At 51.8% G+C, this 16,842-nt stretch overlaps 1 protein-coding gene across 1 annotated transcript in view; it reads right to left on the bottom strand.

Moving 5' to 3' along the window:
* Positions 1-12,734, bottom strand: part of NCALD (neurocalcin delta) — a 401,970-nt gene extending 389,236 nt beyond the window's left edge. The window contains exon 1 of the mRNA XM_055125107.1: positions 12,642-12,734. The gene's annotated coding sequence lies outside the window, so the exon portion shown is untranslated. The remainder of the gene's footprint in view (positions 1-12,641) is intronic.
* Positions 12,735-16,842: the final 4,108 nt, after the last annotated feature.

Raw genomic sequence — 16,842 nt, 5'->3', positions numbered from 1 at the left:
GTCATTGATTAAGCTGATTGGGCATGAACTCCACATCACTTTTTTTTTATTCTATTCTGAATGTTAACTTTTTAAATTATTCCCCCCCCTTCACCTTTTTGATTCACCATGAGATACAGCTACAAAGCTCTCATGTTTGACCTTCGGTCATATAATCATCAAACACCCATCTCTTCACCAGTGCACACTTTCCACCACCAAAATCTCTAGTATTCCACCTCCCCTCAATCCTGTTTCAACCCTTCCCCTGCCTGCGTGGCAGACAATTTCTCCCATACTCTCTCTACTTCGGTTATATTCGATACTTCGACACCAGTCTCACCATGGCTCAAACCTGCTGAAAAGGCAATGCTAGACGATTTGTTTTGTATTGCTTGTTATGGATAGAATATAATGTCCAGGAAATTCTTTGTCATTCTCTTACAGGAGCTTTAGTTTATAGTCTCTGGGTCTTGGCCATTGATGAGATTACATGGTGCCAGGGGCAGTTTGTGGGTGTGACTGGAAGCTTCTGGAAAACTGGGGACCTGGAAGGAGGAGGGCCAGTCCCAATCCAAGCGGGCTTGGGGATCTCAGTCACAGGTTCCTGCATACCTGGGTTTTTCTGCCAGTCCACTCTCTGGTGAGGTTCATCCTGTTTGGGGTGAGGCTCGTGCCCTCTTGGGTGAGGCTCATCCGTGCATGTGAAGAGTGGCCTTGGACATGGTGGTGGTTGGGTTCTGGAGGTTTTCAGCTGCCGGGGTTCTGCTTGGGGCAGGGAGGGAAACTCAACCCGCCCTCCTCCGAGGTGCCCCAGTGAAGACAGCCTGGCACGGGGTCAGGGCATTTTGTGACATTCTCTTCTGGGAGCTTTAGTTTATAGTCTCTGGGTTTTGGCCATTGTTGAGATTACATGGTGCCAGGGGCAGTTTGTGGGTGGGACTGCCAAGCTACTGGAAAACTGGGGACCTGGAGGGAGGAGGCCGAGTTCTGATCCAAGCGAGCCTGGGGCTCTCAGTCATGGGTTCCCACCTACCTCTGCGCTACAGACCCTAACTGCATCTTTTGATCTCTTTCGAGATTTATGGGTCTCTGAAATAAGGCCATAAATGAGCTTACATAGCTGAGCCAGAGGTGGTTTGTAGGTGTGTCTCCCACACACCTAACTTTTGGCCGTTTAATTTTTGGTAAACTTGGCCCCAAGTTGTTGGGGCCTGGCCAAAGGCACAGAAGGAATTTTGGGGTATCTGGAAGTCCGAAGGCATCATCAAGCTGCTGATACAGTCGCCCCACAGGTACAGGTTTACCTACTGGTGGCACCATTCCCTCTAGAACAGATTTTTTTTTTAAAAAAGGTACAAGGTAGCCCAAGGCTACCATCCTCAGCACATCTGAGGCCAGGGTCCGTTCCTGGAGAAGTAGCCTGTGAATTATTTCACAAGGCCCGGTGCTTGCAAGGGGTCCCCAGCTGAGCCTACTGCTCTATGCATGCAATCTTGAGAACCTTAAAGAAGGGTCCCACATTTTCATTTTCCCCAGAGACCCTGTCAGGGCAGTCCCGTACATTTACTTCAGCTGATGAGTCTAAATTCTATAAATATCAGAGGACTGCACAGTTCACATTAGAACCTAATGAATCCGAAGTTCATATGAACCTACATAACAATGGTACAGCTGAATATATCTTAGAATCCAAGGGAGGATGAGCTACCTACTTTCCCTTTTCTCTTTTGAAATCCAGCAGCAAAGTAGCAGAGAAACCAAAATGAGGTGTTCCCTGGAGCAAACAAGCCTTAATTACAACTGCCTCTCCATAGCACAGGGGGAACGGATTCTGCTTCTTACCCAATTAATGTCACCAACGCAGACAACCACACAGAATAATTTATGCCCGGGGTGAACTCTCCTGATGAAACCCATCTGATGAGCTTTAGCCGTCAAATGAGCCGGGTAATTGCCAAAACTACTCTTGACCCTGTCGTGTGTACCCAGTGCACAGAGAACCCAGATTGGATGCCAGTACACCGAGAATGAATCCCAAGACCTTCCGCATACGGCCACAACCCAGAGTACAAAACCTGAGTTTTCCTGCATCTACACATCTTTGAGGAAGGATAAATTCAGTGCGGTGAGCAACTAACAACAAGAACCCATAATAAAATCAAATCGAATGATTATAGCAATAGGCTATAATGAAGTCAGGTAAATGCACACTCTCTGGCTCTCAAAATCGTTCCCTCCACTCACCCCAAATCAAGCCTTCGTCTAAAGCCTCTCATAAACACGCAAAAGTGGTGCAAAATCACAATTACCAGCAATTGACAGGGGAGATGTTTGAGTGTTCCTAGATTCTCCCCAAGTAACTGATCAAAGCATGAGACTTAGTAATACACAAAACCTAAAATCACGCTAGCAGAGAGTAAAAGCAGGAATTATATGGTAAGTAAAGTGCCTAGGTAAAGCAGTTCCAAGAAAGGTGGGTCCTCTCACTGCTGCGCCCACAAACACACACTGGTGGCCTATTTTCGCCTTTGGCAGCAAAAAGAAGACCCACTTGAGGTTTCTTTTGCTTCATAAAATAGTTAACAATGCAGGTCATTGAGGAAAGCAAATTAGTATACCGTGAACCGTCCAATAGCAAGACACCCTCCGCCACTGTGCACATTTTCAGGCTGACCTCAGCTTGGGAAGTTGAACCCCAGCTGGACTTTGCCTCAAATCTCTCTAAGGTACCAGCAGCATTTGGGAACAAGAGTCCTAAGCCACCACTTTCTGCAAGTGTCAAACAAGCACCAGTCAGACATGATCCTCCCTTGCCTGAGAGATTCCCTGGTCCTCAGCCGCCCTGGGGGCAACTGTAGCTCAGGTGGGGTGAGGTGGGGGCTCGCAGGGCTGCTCTGGGCATGAGCTCTTCCTCCTGTTCATTTCCTCTGAGTCACCAGGCCACACTTCGAAATCTTCCAGCCCAGGTAAGGCCGATCCACCCGACCCCACCAGCCTCTTCTGTGCACCCATTCATTTCAGAATCAAGAAAAATGAGGTATCATGTGCTTTTTACATTGCTACGTGTTTACAGAGAGAATGAAGTCACAAGCGAACCCGTGAGAGCATCGCCCAATCCTCAGGTTGTTGAGAAGTCTCGAGGCCGGGTGATCAATGAAATCTAGAAGCATCACAGCCGACCGGAGGCTCAAGGGCACAACATGTGGGCCAGAGAGACGGCCCAGCAGGTAGGGCTCTGGCCTTGTGCACGGCTGACCCTGGATTTGATTCCTGGAACCCCAGTACGTCCCTTGAATAGCACCAAGAGTGAGCCCTGAGCACCACTGGGTGTGACCAAAAAAAAACTAAAACATGAAAAAAAAGTACAACAGACACTCATAAGCCTTGGAGTGGGGGTGGGTGGGGACTCCCCAAAAATAAATGCACATGCTGGTCCCCAGAAGAGGTAAATGTGACCTTATTTTGAAGTAGGGATTTTGTAGATCTGTTATGTTTAGGATCTGGTTAGAAGGTCCTTCTGGATTATTTACCTAAGGCTACAACGCCAATGAAAACCATGCTTAGAAGGAGATAAACAGAGGAGAGGAGGCCAGGGGAGCACGGAGAGCGAGGAGAGGGAGGAGGGAAGCAGCCCCAGGTCCCGGGAATGATGCCTGTAGCCAGGGCAGGTGGAGGCCAGCACAGAGCTCATGCCCAGACTTCCTTCTCGTGGCCAAGGGGCCCCGCGGAGACCAGACTTCCAATTCCAGATGATGCAAAAAATACATTTCGGTTGTGTAAGCCGGTCCTGTTTGCGGTGCTGTGTGAGTGCCGCCACAGGAAACGCACCCAGCCCTCAGCCTCCCCTGCAGTGGCGCCCTTCGGCCTTGGAGCCGAAGCTGAGTGGGGCACTCCATGCACCCCACACCTGCACAGAGGGCCCGGGCTGGCCCCAGAAGAGCTGGTTTCCCCGAGCAATGCTTCATGCATTTACAGGCCCAAATCATCAGCTTCCTCTGAGCTGCTTCTGGCCGAGCGCCCCTCAGCCCCAGTCCTGTGTCAACAGGCAGGTGGCCCCTCCGCCCCCACCAGCTGGCACAGCCAGCGGCGCTTCCTAGGAGCCTCCAGGAGCTCTCGGCCAAAGCCAAGACACAACGAAGTTGTCTTTTTCCACATCCATTGCAAGGATCAACTGTCTCCCTCTTCCACTAGATTTTTATTTTTATTTTTATTTATTTATTTATTTATTTATTTATTTATTTATTTATTGCTTTTTGGGTCACACCTGGCAATGCACAGGGGTTACTTCTGGCTCTTCACTCAGGAATCACTCCTGGCGGTGCTCAGGGAACCATATGGGATGCTGGGAATCGAACCCGGGTCGACCACGTGCAAGGCAAACGCCCTACCCACTGTGCTACCGCTCCAGCCCCAGATTTTTATTTTTTAATAGTTTGCTTTTATTTTTTTTTAACTCCAAATGGAATCCATCGGCGTGAAACTAACATGTGAAATTCACGTGGTCCTTCCAGCGACCCTTTGCACACATGCAGGCTGTGGCCCTTTCTCTGCACACTTGCAGGCCCATCGGGTCTGAGCAGGTGATTCTTGCAGGAGCGCGGGGAAGCTGGCTGCTGAAGGGGCCCTGAGTCCCGGCTCCACTGTACCCTGCTCCCAGGGTAGGCCACACCCTCTCGAGGCTTCACTGTTTCTCCTCCTGATGCCGGATCCTCTCGGCCTCCCCTGTCTCTAGCCTTCCCACCCTCGTCTGGGCCTGAGGAGGCTGACTCAGGTGCAGGGTTCTCCCTAGCCAGGTGCTCATGCCATGGGCATCCTTGACCTTGCAGGTAAGGGGAAGGCACCGCTGAAAATCCCAGGGAAGGGTCAGAAGGGGAGGGACGGATCTAGAAGGAATGCATCCATTCGTGAGATATTAAAACAAAAAAATTTTAAAGACATAGTATGAGACTATTATCCAAGGGAAAATGGGCCGGGAGGACTGGTCAATTGTTGGCAATTACAAGTGTGTTGGGGGTGGAGGGTAGTTAAGATAGAGGAGGATTCAGTATGACAAGAGTTGGAAATGATCGCTCTGGACAAGAACTGAGCATTGAATGAGCATTGAAAGTAGATAAAGGGATATACATGCTAACCTTCCAGCATAGCATCTGTAATCTGCATTGCAAACCATAATGCCTGAAATGAGAGGGAGAGAGAGGGAGAGAGAGAGAGAGAGAGAGAGAGAGAGAGAGAGAGAGAGAGAGAGAGAGAGAGAGAAGAGGCGCCTACCATAGAGGCAGGCTGGGGAGGGAGGATTTGGGAGGGCAGGAGGGAACCTTGGGACACTGGTGCTGGGAAATTACTCTGATGGAGGGATGGGTGTTGAAATATTGTATGACTGAAACCCAATCACGAGGAGCTCTGTAATGCTCTATCTCACAGTGATTCAATAAAGAAAAGAAAAAGAAGAAGATTGCAGGGAGGCCCCTCTCTTCACCGGGGGCTCCCTGCCCAGCCTGACTTCTCCCTGCTGAACTGGATCCCCCGCAGGGTAGATGCAAACCTGCTTCCCTTGCAGGGCTGGGCAGGAAGTGCTCGCATGGTTGCCAGCCTCTCCTCAGTCGCTCCATTTGAGATTCCCCAGTCTCATCCGGGGAGGGCGTCGCTGGCCTCCTCTCCTGACCCTGGCTGAGAAGCTTTTCCGGGACCATAAGAATTGCCTGGAGGTTGTGGCATCAGTCGTGTACCCGAGACTGTTGTTAGCAGAATCAGTGTCAGCTGGCCTGAGGCCTCCCGGGCCTGGACTCACAGGACCTTTGTTCCCATCCCGTCCCTAAGCCCAGGGCCGTGGCATGTGCTGCTGACACAGATTTCATCCTGGGATGGTACGCAGAGATAGTGCGGTGGGGAGGGTGCTTGCCTTGCATACGGCCGACACAGGCTCAGTCCCCAGCACCCCAGAGGGTCCTTTGAGCACTTCTGAGTGTGGCATAAAACAAAAGAAAAAGAAAGATTTTAAGATTTTAATCCTCCCTTGCAGGGCCATGGCCTAACTCTAGTAGTTCTCTTTTTTTTTTTTTTTTTTTTTTGCTTTTTGGGTCACACCCGATGATGCTCAGGAGTTACTCCTGACTCTGCACTCAGGAATCACTCCTAGAAGTGCTCAAGGGACACTATGGTATGCCAGGGATTGAACCCAGGTCAGCTGCGTGCAAGGCAAACCTCCTCCCCACTGTCCTATCGCGCCGGCCCCTCTAGTAGTTCTCTTGAATAATTCCTTTGGAATTATTCAAATAACCTTCACCTTGCAGCCTTTCTCCTCTCATCTCTCTCGGACACTGGGACCCTGGAAGCAGGCTCGTCACGGATTAACTTCCCCTGAATTAAGCTCGAGCTCCATCACCACCTCAAGAGTCTCTCCCAGCCTGCCCTGAAGGTTTGAAGTACGCGTGAGCCCACCACAGGATGCCCTTCATCTCGCCTAAGGCCGGAAAGAAGTGTTAGGAGAGAAGCTGTGGAGCCCCCCAGCCCCATTGCTCGGGGGGGGGGGGGCACCCGCGATGGCACAAACTTGGCGGAAAGTCTCCTCCTAACTGACACGGGAAACTGCCTCTGGAGCTAGCAACACCACCTCCGGGGTGGCCTGCCCCGCAGAAAACTAAGAGCAGAGGTGAGATCCAACAGCTGCCAGTCACTTGCTTCAAGTGTGGGGGCTTCAGGCTCTGTCTCCAGGCACCCCTGAGTACTGCTCGCTGTGCCCTGGCCCCTCAAAAGGAACTAGAAGTGGGGATTTTCACAGCTATTTGCACACCTGTGACCACAGAATGCAGCATTACTCACATGTGCATTCACAAAACACAGAAGCAACCCAGCTGACCCAGGACAGATGACAGGATAAGCCGGATGGGGTCCTGGCCAGAGCTATAGTGCAGCAGGTAGGGCGTTTGCCTTGGACATGGCTCACCTGGGCTCTATCCCTGGCACCGCATATGGGCCCCGAGGCCCACACAGCCAGGAGTAAGCCCTGAGCACAGCTGGGCATGGCCAAAAAAAAAAAAAAAACAAACAAACAAAAAAGAAATTGAAAAAAACTAAAAGAAAACAGAGCACGCCTTTCCTAAGCCTTTCCCTAAGCCATACGGGCACAAAGCAAAGAGGCAGTTACTGTTAATTTGTATGAAAATTTTAAATGTTTCTAGACTCTCTCCCCACCTCCCAAAACCTATCACGTCCTACCAAATAGTACACAAGCCCTGAAACAACACAGAAAGAGAAGACGGGAGTGGGTGATAAGTACGCAGGGAGCTCCCTAAGAAGGAACTTGGTGGGGTTCCTTCTGCTTGGGGTGCCTCTATCTCTGCCCCCCGCACGGACACCAGATTCTCACCCTTGTCGTATAAGGGAAGTTCCCTGGTGGTTTTGTCTCATGAGAGAAACAGAGACTGAGGAAGATCTCTTAAGCAGCATGAGATGAACACAGAAACTCAAACCAACCCATAGGACAGCCAGTGGGACATTTGTCAGCTTGTTAAAAGCAAGGAAAGGGGGCAAGAGTGAAGAGGGAAGGAACCAAAAAATGAGAAATAATAGCACAGCAGGTAGGGCATTTGCCTTGCATGCAGCCGACCCAAGTTCAATTCCTCCATCCCTCTCAGAGAGCCCAACAAGCTACCGAGAGTCTCCCACCCACACGGCAGAGTCTGACAAGCTACCCGTGGCATATCCGATATGCCAAAAACAGTTACAAGTCTCATAATTGAGATATTACTGGTGCCCGCTCAAGCAAATCGATGAACAATGGGACGACAGTGCTACAGTGCTATGTTTATGAGCACAAAATAGGAACAAACCAAAGGAACTTTTGTTCCCAGGCTCCGACAGGGGTGATCCATGCAGTGAGTGCTGAGAGAGAGAAGCCCCCACAGGAGGCCTGGCCCTTTGGAGTGCCACTGTCAAGGGGCCCAGGGTTGTTGAATGTGTAGTTACAGAAGATAGTGGGTGAGTGGGGGCCAGGGGCTGGGAGCTAGGGCGAAAGGGAACTCAGTATGGGGCGTGCGATTCCTGTTGGGGAGATGATGACGGTGACACAACCTGTTCTCAGTTACATCTTCTTCCCATGAAGTCTTTCCCGGGTGGATGCCGCTCAGTGTCGAGTAGAAATCGGGACATTGTACACACCAGCCTGGTGCCCTCACCCCTGAGCTATCTCCCCAGTCCCCACCAATTCTGTCTTACATGTGCATGTTGGCACATAAGTTCCTTGAAGACAGCGGGCTAGACTGTGTTCATCCTGTATTCCTGGGGGCTAAAGCAGGGCTGAGCACATAAAAGTGTTTGGAAATATTGGTTGACTGGGTGGACCTCCAGCCACTAAGATTCATCCTCTGCCTCTTGTGCTCTAGCTAGTCAGTACTTAGCACGGCTTGAACTCAGTGGCCCATGTTCTCTGGAATAGAAAGAGCTTCATACTCAAGCCCCCTGTACCCCCCGGTTCACTAGGAGCTCTGAGAGCATGAACTGCAGGTTTCCAATGAGGACGCCACGGTTTACTAGGCCTGTGCCCAAGTGACAAGTGAGGATGTCGACAATACTACAGCAGTAGTAGGTGTCTTTTGTCTTTGCCATCCAGAATCCAATGGCCCAGAGGCTAAAGCAATAGGATATTGGATAGGACATCTGCCTTGTAGGCCACTGACCCGGGTTTAACCCCCAGCACCAAATATGGCCCCCCAAGCACTACTAGGAGTGATCTCTGCTGAGCGTGACCCCCTCCCAAAGGAAAACCAGACACATGCATACACACACACACACACACACACACACACACACACACACACACACACACATGCACTCCAGTGGCGCAGCCCTGGCTGACAGTACAATAATGCTCCATTGGGGAAACACTTCCGCTCCTCCTCCCAAGGAATGAAACCTGTCCCAATCCCAGTCACAGGACCAGACACAGGACCCGTCAGGCCAGCAAGTCACATCTAGCCATGCTGTGTGGGGTGTGATCAAAGCAAAGCAATGCCGGGAGACAGACCCCACTTTTTAGATGTAAGACTCAGACAGTCTAAGGTGTGGGGGAACCTAACAATGGTGCAAGCTTCAGAAAAGCAAAATAAGAAATGTGGAGAGAGAGATCAGGTCCTGAGAGTGATGCTCAAACCCCAACTCAACCCCCAACTTGAGACCAAGAAGTTATCAGAAACAAAGTGCAGTGGTTAGGGTGCCTTCCTCGAAGGCACTCAACCTGGGTTTGACTGCTGGCGCCACAGGTAACACGAGAATCCCAGGTGAGCATCACAGGCACAGCCCTGGAAACCCCCAGCACTGCCTGGGTAGTCTCTGGCTGGTAGGGCCCAAGCACCATCATATCTTTAGACCCTTCACTTGACCAATGGCCCGGCTGGTGAGAATGCCAGCAGAACGATGCTCCTTTTTTTCACGTAAAACAACTTGAACTCTGGGGTTTCTGATACTTGTAACAAGTTGGGCTCTGATTCAAATAAATGTCTCCTGAATAAATTATTACAAATATTAAATGAAACTAAATACCTGCATCACACACTCAGTTAATGGAAGCTACAAATGCTACCAGGGGATGATTATACTTATTGCTGTGGTACAAAGTCCGTGACTCCTGGGCAGCATGTCGGGCTGGAGGGAATTGGGCCAGATGCAGTAATGCTCAGTGCTTGCTCCTGGCTCTGTGCTCAGGGGTCACTCCTGGCAGTGCCCAGGGAACCAGGGGCAGAGCTGGGAAATCAAACCAGGGTTGGCCTTCTGGTGCAAAGCAAGGGCCTTACCTCCTTTACTATCTCTCTGGCCCTTCGGCTTCATTCTAACTTCATGTGCTTCTTTCCTGTACCTGCCTTTCTTGCCCTTTTATGAAACTTTTTTGTGGTGACAGAGGAAAGATGTGGATTAGTCTGCATACCACCACTTCCTAACTCCACTCCCTGACAGGCATCACTCATTCACCACAGCACTTTACCCGCTAAGCCCAGGATTCCTGGTCAAGCCAGCACTCCAGGCAGCCACAACCAATCAACTGAAGATGACAGGCAAACAAACCAGTCCTCTGGCTTCCAAAACAGCAGCTGGCAAAGTGTTCCTATAGAAAAGAGGCAGTAAGTATTGTAGTTCCATTGCTGGTTCTCTGGGCGTTGCCTAGTTTAGAGCCTTTTACACATGTGAACAAGCATTTTTGCCTTCTCAGCTGTCCCCAACATCCTCAATTCCAGGATGCTTGGCCAGTTACCAGGGAAGTAAGGGAAGATTGAATTCCTACATTTCTCCCTGTTAAACAAAATATAAATTTTTTAAGCACACACTACAACTCTGAACTCTGTTTCAAGATAAGTAGGCTGCATTTGGGGAGTTTGATTTGATTTTTTGACTTCATATTTTCCAATTTTTTAATAGATATGTCATTTTTAATATATAGAAAGATAAGTTTGGGTCAGAGAGATAATACAGTGGGTAGGGCACTTGCCTTGCATGTGGCTAACCTGAGTTCAAGGAGTGATTACAGAGCCAGGAGTAAGTCCTGAGCACAACCAGGTATGGGGAAGGAAGGAAGGAAGGAAGGAAGGAAGGAAGGAAGGAAGGAAGGAAGGAAGGAAGGAAGGAAGGAAGGAAGGAAGGAAGGAAGGAAGGAAGGAAGGAAGGAAGGAAGGAAGGAAGGAGGGAGGGAGGGAGGGAGGGAGGGAGGGAGGGAGGGAGGAAGGGAGGAAGGGAGGGAGGGAGGGAGGGAGGGAGGGAGGGAGGGAGGGAGGGAGGGAGGGAGGGAGGGAGGGAGGACAAACATTTGCTGACTCCCCAGCCTCTCTCAGTTCCTGAGGCTGCTTTGTAGAGGCTGTTGCAAAAAGAGGAACACCGGAGGGATTCTGTTGCCCACTGGCAGTGCCATCAGCTGGGACACAGCTGGGGTGACTTCTGCAGGGGTTTCCCGTGTGCAAAGGGTCAGGGCCTGGAGGTGCTGGGACCAGCAGCTGGCCCCAAGGCTACCCTGGGTTTCACAAGGGAAAGGAAACTGGGAAGAAAATGAGGTGGAAGATGGGTTGAGCTTTTTGTTTTCCAAACACGAGTTTCGAAGGAGAGATGGTGGGAGCAGGGAGCTCTCGGGGAAGGTCAGGGAGGATGCCAGCAGGAAGGACGGGGGTGATGGGCTGGACCCCACATGTGGGGAGGGAGAGACACAGGGCTGCAGCAGTAAGGCTAAGTTCGCACCCACCCCTGCAATGCCAAACGGGTGACAGTTGATCCATTTGCTCTCTCCAACCTGCGAAAGCCAACACACAGCCCAGAACCCCAAATCCAGCAATGCAGAGAGGAGCCCCAGTGTGGGGAGCCTGTGGGTCCAGCCCGCACCCAGATCCTGTCCTCTGGCTTCGACACGAGCTGGGGCTGATGCCCAGCACACAGACAGCAGGCCTCGGGCGAAGGGACACTGGGGTCTCAGCGCCTCAGCCTCCTTCTCAGGACGGTACCCAGCGCCCCCACCCAGGGACTCCCCCCACACCCACATCTTGAAGCCCCGTTCACACATTTGACACTCAAGCAGGAACACCTCCCGGGTAGAGTCAAGGAACCTCAGAGCGTGGTTGGACAGCTCAGACTGTCCTGGAATCCAGAACAGTCCTGCTGGATGTCTGACTGGGATGGTCCTGCTGGACATCTGATTGGAATAGTCCTGCTGGACGTCTGCTGGACATCTGACTGGGATAGTCCTGCTGGACTTCTGATTGGGACGGTCCTGCTGGACGTCTCACTGGGACAGTCCTGCTGGACATCTGCTTTTCCCACCCGTCAGAGCTGGGCAAACTTGGAGCCAGCTCGCGTGGTTTCCTGCCGGGCCCGCCCACCCCCGGCAGGCCGGCTTGCCTGAAGGAGCAGAGGTGGTCCCGCAGCGGGGTGAGGGGTGGGGGCGTAGCCTCCCCCGGACAGGGCCCTACCGCTGGGGTGGGAGCGAGGGCAGCCCCGGGGAAGGCCGGCAGGAAAGTTCCCGCCGGGCGTCTGCAGCGAGGAGCGCGTGCATTTCCTGCGGCCAGGGAGCTCCCCTGCCCCTCCCGGGTTCCTACAACCCACTTCTGCACATCCTGCCTCCCGGAGGGCTAAAAATAAACCGGTATGTACTGAAAAACACTCGGACGCGGCTCCCGGGCACGGCCCAGCCGGGAGTCCCCGCGGGCCGGAGCTGCGGCGCCCCAGCACCGACGGCCCCACCGCCGGCTCCGGAGGATCCCGGAGGAGGGCGCGACCCCCTACCCCGGCACCCCCGCAACCCCGCTCGGCGTCTCCGGGTCGGCAGGGCTCACGGGCGCCCCCTGCCGCCGCAGCCGCCCACCGCAGCGCGCGTCCCCTCCAAGTTGCGGCTCGCGGGCATCTGCCTCCCAGGCTGGGGCGCGACGGGATGTTCTCTGTCCCCGCACGACCACAGCGGGGCCCGGCGGGCAGGGACGCGAGGTCGGGAGGGGATCCGCACCCTCGTGCACCTGGCGAGGGCTGCAGGCATCCGGCCCTCTCACCCCACCCCGCGTCCCCGGGACCGCGCGCTCCTCGCGCCCCGCCCGCATCTCCCCGCACCCCAGCCCGCGCCGCCCGGCCCGGCCCGGCCCCGCCCGGCCGCCTCTCGGACTCGGCGGCGACCCGGGACACGCGCCGCCGCGACTCACCGCCTGTCTGTCCGCCTCGGCTGCTCCCGCGTCTGTGTGGCCGCGGGAGAGGCGGCGGCAGCGCCGTCCCTCCCGCTCCCGCCTCCCCCTGGACAGCGCGGCCCTAGCCGCACCCGCCGCTCTGCTCGCCGCCGTCCACGCCCCCCACCCAAGTCGCTCCGGCTGAACTGCAGGGGTGCAGCGGGTTGTGTGGCGGGGGGCGTCAAGCCGGGATGCGGGAGTTGCAGGTGCGGGTCGGGGGGCATCTTAACCCCGTGTAACCCACCCCCCTGGGCAGTGCATCCTGGTCTGTCGGTGCAGGTTGTGGTGGGAGCACAGTCAGCCTGGAGCCGTGGCCGAAAGGCAGAGGTGATGTCCTAGGGGCTCTCCAACGGGTTGGCCTCAGGTGCAAACCTCCAGGCTCTACCGGCATCCTGTCTGGGAGTGCCTAGGCTGGTTTAATTAACCGCCCTGACCCTGGCCAGGGACCGTCCACTCAGAGCCCCGGTGCTGAATGCCCCCGCCGCTCATCCTCAGCTCCGCTGGGGATGATGAGCGACCGATCGCCTGGTCAGAACCAGGATTCCGAGATCCGAGAAATGGATCCAGAGCTGCCGGCACGAGCTCCTAGCTGGCTGTGCTGGCCCCTTGCCCCCACGCCCCCCCCCCCTCGTAACTTCCCGGGTTTGCTAACCTAGCCCCAACCCCAGAAGCCCCAGGAAGGTCAGCAGCTACTCCCGTTCCTCCATTCAAAGCATAAAAATAAGTCTCTGGTTCAAAATCAAACTCTCAGGGGGCAGCGAGGTAGAGTAAGGGTGAGGCGCTTATCTTGCATGCAGCTGACCCAGGTTCAATCCCCCCACACCCGATGGTGCACTGAGCACAGAGCCAGAAATAACCCCTGCGCTCCTCCCAGGACAACCCAAATTCTGCTCTCCCAAATCATGAATAACTGAGAGTTTTAATGGCAGCAGGGCCTGGCCCAGCCTGTTAGAAGGATGGCGAGTCTTTCCATAGACTGGCTCCACCCAGGACCAGCTAACAACCAACACTAGTTTGAAAATCCAGTCAAAGGCTCCCCTGACCAAACTGTCTTTCTCGGCAATGCTTGAAAAACAAGTTTTCAGAGGTCAGCAACCAGCTTTGGATTTAGTGCTGGGCTTTGTCCTTTCTCACATGTCCAGGGGCAGGTGCTGAGCCATGGACAGGATTGGGACTTAGACATGGAAGTAGCCATCACGGAACCAGCGGAGGCAATGTGTGTAGAGCCAGGAAGGGTGGCGGAGGCATGTTGGAACATGTGTGGCAACTTAAATGTCCCTGAGGGATAAAAGAAGTGACTGGGGCCAGCTGCCCCTCAGAAAAGGCCTGGTGGTCCCTAGGGGGATCTGTGTAGAGGATCAGCAGACCCAGTGTGGCCTTGATGTTGGGTCATTTCATGTGGTCTGGAGTTCGGGTTTCCACCCCAGCCCTATCCCAGACTAAAAGCCCACACTTAATGTAAGCTCTTCTCACTTTAAAATTGGGGAGAGGGGATCCACACTGGGGATACAGGCTTCTGGGGTGGGGGGCAACCCTAGGGCATCAGTTCATGAGCTGGGCTTAGTGAGGGTCTGCCTGGAGGGCTGCAGGGGAGGGGTCTGCAAAGGCAGAGTAGGAATGTGGTTATGCTCCAAAGAGTGGTTTAAGTCTATTCTCTTTTGATATGTTGCTTTCATCATCTCTGCTTTAATAAGTAAATAAATAAATAAAAAGCCGTACTGAGATGTCATGTGAATGCATACACTTCCCCCATTTAAAGGCTCCGGTTGAAAGGCAGAGATAGCTCAGAGGCCAAAGTGTGAGGCTGAGAGTTTGATCCCAGTTCTGCCTCCATGTTCTGTGCTCAGTCGTACCCTCAGAGCAGTTCTTTGCCTCCTTAGTTTGGAAAGAATGTCATTATCAGTGGAATCACAGGCCACCAGCCTTTCAGGTCTGGCTTATTTCACTTTGCAGGGTGCACAGAGGCTGTGTTTCAGCCCTGGGATTGAGTACATCCAAGGGTTATTTCTCCATATTGTATGAATGTATCCACTCACCAATTGCAGGAAATTCAGGTTATTTCCAGTGTGGAACAATCATGAATAAAGCTACTATAAATACTGGCCTCCAGGATTCCATGTGAGTAGAAGTTATTATTTCATATAGGACTGAAATTGCTGGATCCATGGTAACTATGTATTTACCTACATGAGAAGCTGCCAAACTGCTTTTAAAATTTAAAACCTGATTGAAATTAACCACAAGTGTTTGTGTGGGGGGTGGGGGTGGGGGCGCTGAGGGTAGGTAAGATAGAAAAGAGACCAGTATGATAATAGCTGGGAATTATCACGTTGGACAAGATCTGAGGGTTAAAGGAAGGTAAATGGATATTCTTGATAACCTTTCAGTATTAATATTGCAAACCACAATGCCCAAAAGGAGAGACAGAGACAGAGACAGGGACAGAGACAGAGAAGAGAGAGACAAAGAGACAGAGAGACAGCAAGAGAGAGAGAGAGAGAGAGAGAGAGAGAGAGAGAAGAAAAGTGCCTGCTATAGGGGCTGGAGTGATAGCACAGCGGGTAGGGCGTTTGCCTTGCACGCGGCCGACCCAGGTTCAAATCCCAGCATCCCATATGGTCCCCTGAGCACCGCCAGGGGTGATTCCTGAGTGCATGAGCCAGGAGTGACCCCTGAGCATCGCCGGGTGTGACCCAAAAAGCAAAAAAAAAAAAAAAAAGTGCCTGCTATAGAAGCAGGCTGGAGGTGGGGGATGATGGGAGGGAACCTGGGGACACTGGTGCTGGGAAATGAGCACTTGTGGGGGGTGGGTATTGGGACACTGTATGACTGAAATCCAATCATGAACAGCTTTGTAAGGGTCTATCTCACAGTGCTAGGGTGCTATTTTCCAATTTATCAACTTTCATTTATTACTGATTATTTCTTTTGCTTTTGCTTACTCCTTTCCTTACTAGAATTTCCAGTTTTATGTCCAGTGTAAGTGGCAGGAACAGACATCTCTGTTCCTGGAACAATCTCAAGGATTGTTCCAGATCTAATGGGGAAAAATTTTTCATCTCCTTAGGAGGGCTGTGAACCTTGGAGAGAGCAAAGGTTGTATCTTTTCTGTACTTTAGAATTATTTTTCTTTATACAAAAGTACTCTCTTCCAAGCCCTCTGGTGACTCTGCTGTACAGACAGACTGAAGGCCAGAAGGATTTCTTATCACTTTAGCTCTTAAATTCTAAAAGACAATCTCCTTTATTCAAGAATAAAATTTTCAATTTTATGGAGAAGGAATGAAGAAAACTGTTTTATACATGTTAGACCAGTTTCTAGGCCCTCTTTGCACAGAAACTAACGCTCAGGGCCAGAGCACAAGTACACAGGGTAGAGCGTTTGCCCTGCATGCAGACAATCTGGGTGAGGTCCTGGTATGCCACAAGGTCCCCTGAGCTCACACAGGAAGCTGAGTTACCAGCTCTGGAAACTCAGGGGCCACCTGTCTCCCCTGAGTCCTACTATACTTACTTCTATACACTATAGTATATAGTGTATATACACTATAGTATAGTGTATATACTATAGTGTATATACTGTATATAGTGTATATACACTATATAGTATAGTGTATAGTGTAGTGTATATACACTATATTGTATATAGTATATATATACACTATATAGTATATAGTGTATATACACTACTTTACTTCCATCAGACCCATTCTCTGCATAGGCATCCAAGCCAGTGTTCTTCGGCTTCCAGACACAGGTTAATCTTTGGCTAGGGGGCCTCAGAATGTGGGAGTTCCCCCACTTAGAGACATTTTTTTTGTCTCAACTGGGACTTTTACATTTCCCCTCGGATCCTTTTCCTTTTTCAGCTCACCTATAAAAAGATTCTGATTTCTGGTCAATGTCTCTTCCTTCATCAGCAAGCAGAAATGATCCTACATCTTTACCATTTACAGCTAGAAAACATGTCTTTTTTCCTCCTACATTGAATAATAAGGTGTCTCCTCCATGTGCACTCAATAACCTATCTTCATTTAATTATAGCTAAGGGTTTGCTAAGGAGAATACCCCACCAAAATCACCAAAGTGAGAGGAGAGAACACTAGGGGGAAAAATTCCGAAAATAGATAGTCCATGAAGAGAGAGACAGTAAATGCAGCAGGCCCTGGTTCGATTCCCG

This window comes from Sorex araneus, chromosome 2, assembly GCF_027595985.1.
Source record: "Sorex araneus isolate mSorAra2 chromosome 2, mSorAra2.pri, whole genome shotgun sequence".
Classification (NCBI taxonomy): domain Eukaryota; kingdom Metazoa; phylum Chordata; class Mammalia; order Eulipotyphla; family Soricidae; genus Sorex; species Sorex araneus.
This window is presented reverse-complemented; position numbering and strand designations above follow the sequence as displayed.